This window comes from Sphaeramia orbicularis, unplaced genomic scaffold (genome assembly GCF_902148855.1).
Source record: "Sphaeramia orbicularis unplaced genomic scaffold, fSphaOr1.1, whole genome shotgun sequence".
In the NCBI taxonomy this organism is placed as follows: Eukaryota; Metazoa; Chordata; class Actinopteri; order Kurtiformes; family Apogonidae; genus Sphaeramia; species Sphaeramia orbicularis.
In genome coordinates this window covers 293,686-300,329 of record NW_021941573.1, presented here as the reverse complement: position 1 = coordinate 300,329, position 6,644 = coordinate 293,686, and positions in this window count along the sequence as shown.

Genomic DNA, 6,644 nt, shown 5'->3' with positions numbered 1-6,644 from the left:
GTTGGCTGATACAAAACTGAAACAACTAAAGCATGAATATACAAGAGAACAGCTGGAGAAGAACTGACCACTGGACTGACCACTGGAGTGTCCACTGGACTGACCACTGGAGTGTCCACTGGAGTGTCCACTGGACCGACCACTGGAGTGTCCACTGGACTGACCACTGGACCGACCACTGGAGTGTCCACTGGACTGACCACTGGACTGACCACTAGAGTGTCCACTGGACTGACCACTGGAGTGTCCACTGGACCAGGTCCAGACTGAGACTCATTTTCAGTCCTGTAGTTTCGTACCTCAGACCGGCCCACTTTAGATCATGACCAGTTCTTATTAAAATCATGGAATTGTAACCGTACATGTTTGGTCTACACACTGTTCTGCAAAGCCTTGGAATTCAGTGTATTTTCTAAAATATTTCCAGTTCAGCACAAGTAAAGGTTGCTTCACAGTGTGGATTTATTTCAACAGTGAGTGCACGTCCACATCTCCTACATTATTCCTCACAACACAACAATAACAGAATCTAGATTTTTGTTCTCATAAGTGTTAACATTTTTCAAACCTTTAAAATGTTTGACATGAAATAAAAGAATATATAAAAATATTAAATAAAAAATAATTTAAAAAAATAAAAATAAAGCCTGCTGCACTTTCTAATAACTCTATCATTTTTGAATCCTCTGCAACAAAAGATTTCCATCACAACTTACCTGTGGTTTGTTCCATCTATTGAAAACTTTTGGTTCAGTGATATTAGGGGTTTGATGAGGATGAGAAGAAAAAACTGTGTGTATATGACTGAGGTGAGCAGAGGAACCCCAGAGGAACCCCAGTGGAACCCCAGAGGAACCCCAGAGGAACCCCAGTGGAACCCCAGAGGAACCCCAGTGGAACCCCAGAGGAACCCCAGTGGAACCCCAGAGGAACCCCAGAGGAACCCCAGCTCCCACAGACTCCTGTTCATGTGTGTCATTAGTGGTTCAGGTTGTGCTGCTGAGCTGCTCCTCTGTCATCAGTAGACTCTGCTCTCCCTTTCACTCTTCCTCCAGTTTCTCTAGACTCTCCTGCACCTGGATCACAATAAAAAATAATATCTACAGACATTTGGACTTACTGAACCAGTTCAGATCTTTACATTGGCTAAATATGCAGGTTTATTTCATATTTCTTTATGCTGTTGCCTTTCAGTTGTGGGCTTTGTGTATTTACTGTCTCACTGTTAATGATAAAAATAAAACAGGTCAGGACTATGGTTTGGGTCTAGACAGTGGTTTTAGTGGAACTACTGCTTGTTCACAGTCTGTTCCAACAGCTCACCTTCTCCTTCCATCCTGACAGGAACAATCCCCTCATCACTACTGGCTCCTGGCTCTGCTTCTGACACTAAAGCACAGTGTAAATGCTCTGAATTCTCAGCACAAACCTTCTGTTTCCAAAGCCTTGGTGTCAGTTTCATTCATGTAGTGCTGAATCATCTCAGATACCTTTCATACTGAACAGGCCTACACCATACTCTTCATTGGAGCCTATTTCTTCTAATCCTCTTCCCTCTCTGAGCAGTCCTACCTGCCCACTCTGGACTTGTGGGCTCATGGCTGCTGTCTGCTGCTGGATCTGCTTTCTGACTCTGAGGAGCTACAAGACAAAGTTTCCCACTTCTGTGGCCTTGTATCAGACTATTATTTAAATGACAGAACCTTATGTTCCACGCCACAATGCCACACAATTCACTGACTCCATAATTAACTCACTTTAAAGGTGCTTTACCCGCTTCATCGTCCTCATTAGTTGTTTCCAACCGGAGGTGGTTTTTGTGAAAAAGTTTCAGATTTTGTCACATTTGGCTGCGTTTGCTTCCAGAGCTTTCCTCTTTTTCATTCTTGTCTTCTCCACACCACCCTTGTTCTTTCTATTCTCCATGTTTCAAACAGTAAACACAGCTGAGCATCCACAGCCTACAGAGCACAGATGGTATCTGCTCCACAGATGGTATCTGCTCCACAGATGGTCTGTGCTCCACAGATGGTATCTGCTCCACAGATGGTCTATGCTCCACGGATGGTCTATGCTCCACAGATGGTCTTGTGCTCCACAGATGGTATCTGCTCCACAGATGGTATCTGCTCCACAGATGGTCTATGCTCCACAGATGGTATCTGCTCCACAGATGGTCTTGTGCTCCACAGATGGTCTTGTGCTCCACAGATGGTCTATGCTCCACAGATGGTCTGTGCTCCACAGCTACAGTACAGAACTACTAACTGTATGCACGGACATGTGACGTCACAGTGCGTCTGCTTTCCACCAGAGGGGGTGGGGCCCAGGAACAGCGGCTGCAGTTTACGTGATCAACCCAGTGCTATGACTGAACCCCCCCCACCACCACCACCAAAAAAATAAAAAATTATACATATATATATATATATATATATATATATATATATATGTATATATGTCAGGGTAGAGACTGCGATCTGGTAGGATCGGCGATTCTACCAGTAGAGACTCTGATCAGAGTCTCTACTGGTAGAGACTGCGATCCCACCAGATCACAGTCTCTACCCTGACATATATATAGTGAACTCCGGTCCTCGCAGCCTAAATATTATACCCGCCCACCGGTCCTCCCGATTAGCCAGTCCGAGCCTGCACTGGACTGACCACTGGAGTGTCCACTGGACTGACCACTGGAGTGTCCACTGGACTGACCAGTGTGCATGAAAGGGTTAAATATTGACCAGGTTTAATTCTTAAACTCATGACTGTGACTGAATCAGTTCTAGTTGTTTGTGTTCACTGAGCCAGAGACTGAGTGACCTTTGACCTGTACATGATGGAACCCAGTGACCTTTGACCTGTACATGATGGAACCCAGTGACCTTTGACCTGTACATGATGGAACCCAGTGACCTTTGACCTGTACATGATGGAACCCAGTGACCTTTGACCTGTACATGATGGAACCCAGAGAACATGAGGACCTGAACCCAGGCACCAGGAGAACATTATTGTCTCAGTGTTTGACCTTTGACCTGTAGGTTCTCTCCAGGGTTCCTGGGTTCTTCCACAGGCATGAGTTTATCAGGGTCAAAGGTCAAGTCCATCTAAAGGACCTGTAGGTCAGGGGTCCAGGGTAAACCCCGCCTTCATTTGTTGGTCGCTGGAATAGGCCCCTCCCCCTCTGCATTCCAGAGCGCCAGGAGGTCAAAGGTTCCCACATCCAACTGGGTCAAAGGCAACGGAATGTCCGTCCAAGTAGGAGGTCCTGTTTACGAAGCAGGACCAGATAGAAGAACCCTGACCCCAGGACCAGACAGAAGAACCCTGACCCCAGGACCAGATAGGAGAACCCTGACCCCAGGACCAGACAGAAGAACCCTGACCCCAGGACCAGACAGAAGAACCCTGACCCCAGGACCAGATAGAAGAACCCTGACCCCAGGACCAGACTGAAGAACCCTGACCTGGTCCATCTGAGGACACTGAACTGGACGATCCACATGGGTCAGCTGGACCACTCTGGTGGACTTACCTCCAGTTCAGGTCTTCTCTGTCCCAGGACTCTAATGGTTCAGAAGATGAAGGAGTTCTGATGGGGTTAGTGGGTTCAGTGGAACGGATCAGATCCGACCCAAACATGTTCTGGTGAGTTTGAACTCCGACATTTAAAGAAACAGACTGTGTGGGTTTAAGGAGGTTTATTAAAAAGAACAAACAATAAATACAAACTGATTCCACTGTCATCAAACACACTGAGGATGAAGGACTGAAGGACTGAAGGACTGAAGGTCTGAAGGACCGAAGGACTGAAGGTCTGGGGTCTGAAGGACCGAAGGTCTGAAGGTCTGGGGTCTGAAGGACTGAGGGTCTGAAGGACTGAAGGTCTGAAGGACTGAAGGTCTGGGGTCTGAAGGACTGAGGGTCTGAAGGACTGAAGGTCTGGGGTCTGAAGGACTGAAAGTCTGGGGTCTGAAGGTCTGGGGTCTGAAGGTCTGAGGGTCTGGTGTCTGAGGGTCTGATGGACTGAAGGTCTGGGGTCTGAAGGTCAGAGGGTCTGAAGGACTGAAGGTCTGGGGTCTGAGGGTCTGAAGGACTGAAGGTCTGGGGTCTGAAGGTCTGAAGGTCTGGGGTCTGAAGGTCTGAGGGTCTGGTGTCTGAGGGTCTGAAGGACTGAAGGTCTGGGGTCTGAAGGTCAGAGGGTCTGAAGGACTGAAGGTCTGGGGTCTGAGGGTCTGAAGGACTGAAGGTCTGGGGTCTGAAGGACTGAAGGTCTGGGGTCTGAAGGTCGGAGGGTCTGAGGGACTGAAGGTCTGGGGTCTGAAGGTCTGAGGGTCTGGGGTCTGGGGGTCTGAGGGTCTGGGGTCTGGGGGTCTGAGGGTCTGAGGGTCTGAGGGTCTGGGGTCTGAGGGTCTGAGGGTCTGAAGGACTGAAGGTCTGAGGGTCTTCACTCCATCTGAACTCCAGACTTGGGTTGAATCAGGTTCAATGTTTAGGAAGAAGTTCAGCTCAAACTGAGGGACGAGCAGAATGTAACTATGACGACAGAAAAGAGTAACTATGACGACAGAAAGGAGTAACTATGACGACAGAAAAGAGTAACTATGACGACAGAAAGGAGTAACTATGACGGCAGAAAGGAGTAACTATGATGACAGAAAAGAGTAACTATGATGACAGAAAGGAGTAACTATGACGACAGAAAAGAGTAACTATGACGACAGAAAAGAGTAACTATGACGACAGAAAAGTCTACAGAAGATCCAGTCTGAGGAACCACAGGGTAAGGGTTAACCCTTACTATTTCCTGTCGTCATAGTTACTATTTCCTGTCGTCATAGTTACTATTTCCTGTCATCGTAGTTACTCTTTTCTGTCGTCATAGTTACTCTTTCCTGTCATCGTAGTTACTCTTTTCTGTCGTCATAGTTACTCTTTCCTGTCATCGTAGTTACTCTTTTCGGTCGTCATAGTTACTCTTTCCTGTCATCGTAGTTACTCTTTTCGGTCGTCATAGTTACTCTTTCCTGTCATCGTAGTTACTCTTTTCTGTCGTCATAGTTACTCTTTCCTGTCATCGTAGTTACTCTTTTCTGTCGTCATAGTTACTATTTTCTGTCACCTATCCTTCTATCAAACCACAAGCAAAATAAAAACGACCATTAAATAGAAAAGATCTGCTCTGATTTCACCAAGAAAAGGAGAAATACGAGGGACGGAGGAGGAGACACAGGAGGAGACGACAAAGGAGGAGGAGACGACAACGCAGGAGGAGACGCAGGAGGAGACGACAACGCAGGAGGAGACGCAGGAGGAAACGACAAAGGAGGAGACGACGCAGGAGGAGACGACGACGCAGGAGGAGATGCAGGAAAAGCGTCTCCATGAACATGCTTGTTGGACGGTGAAAAATGTGAACTTTACTGTTTTGTTTCATAAAGATGAACAAGAAACACATGAAAGAAATGAACGACTCTTAAGGACATGAATGACTCTTTAGCAAATGAACGACTCTTTAGGACATGAATGACTCTTTAGTAAATGAACGACTCTTTAGGACATGAACGACTCTTTAGGACATGAATGACTCTTTAGTAAATGAACGACTCTTTAGGACATGAACGACTCTTTAGTAAATGAACGACTCTAAAGGACATGAACGACTCTTTAGGACATGAATGACTCTTTAGTAAATGAACGACTCTTTAGGACATGAACGACTCTTTAGTAAATGAACGACTCTTTAGGACATGAATGACTCTTTAGGACATGAACGACTCTTTAGTAAATGAACGACTCTTTAGGACATGAACGACTCCTTAGTAAATGAACGACTTTTTAGGACATGAACGACTCTTTAGTAAATGAACGACTCTTTAGTAAATGAACAACTCTTTAGGACATGAACGACTCTTTAGGACATGAACGATTCTTTAATAAATGAACGACACTTTAGGACATGAACGACTCTTTAGTAAATGAATGACTCTTTAGTAAATGAATGACTCTTTAGGACATGAACGACTCTTTAGTAAATGAACGACTCAAGGACATGAACGACTCTTTAGTAAATGAACGACTCTTTAGGACATGAACGATTCTTTAATAAATGAACGACTCTTTAGTAAATGAACAAATCTTTAGTAAATGAATGACTCTTTAGAACATGAACGACTCTTTAGGACATGAACGACTCTTGTCCCCATTGGACGTGTGGGTGTTCAAACTTTTCATTAGACAAAAACCCAAACCAAACCCAGACCAAACCCAGACCAAACCCAGACCAAACCCAAACCAAACCCAGACCAAACCCAAACCAAACCCAAACCAAACCCAGACCAAACCCAAACCAAACCCAAACCAAACCCAAACCAAACCCAGACCAAACCAAAACCAAACCCAGACCAAACCCAGACCAAACCCAAACAAAACCCAAACCAAACCCAGACCAAACCCAGACCAAACCCATACCAAACCCATACCAAACCCAGACCAAACCCAGACCAAACCCAGACCAAACCCAAACCAAACCCAAACCAAAACCAAACCCAGACCAAACCCAGACCAAACCCAAACAAAACCCAAACCAAACCCAGACCAAACCCAGACCAAACCCATACCAAACCCAGACCAAACCCAGA